This window comes from Penaeus chinensis, chromosome 4 (assembly GCF_019202785.1).
Source record: "Penaeus chinensis breed Huanghai No. 1 chromosome 4, ASM1920278v2, whole genome shotgun sequence".
In the NCBI taxonomy this organism is placed as follows: domain Eukaryota; kingdom Metazoa; phylum Arthropoda; class Malacostraca; order Decapoda; family Penaeidae; genus Penaeus; species Penaeus chinensis.
In genome coordinates, this window is record NC_061822.1 from 28,560,446 (window position 1) to 28,560,684 (window position 239).

A 239-nucleotide genomic window follows, 5' to 3' on the forward strand; every position below is an offset into this window, starting at 1 on the left:
TGTTTATTTTACTCAAAATAATATTCTATTTTTTCATATGTCCAGAATCACTCTACACTTGTAGACAGACAAATTTAAGATTTTTAAATATCAGAGTCATAACACTTATTTTTATTTTTTTCCTACTGAAAAAGTATACTCATTTTGACTAAAATTACTAACAAAATTGGGGGAAGTCAGAAGTTTTAGGCTTCTTTTTACAGAGGGATTAAGATTCATTATCCAAATTGCACAACTCC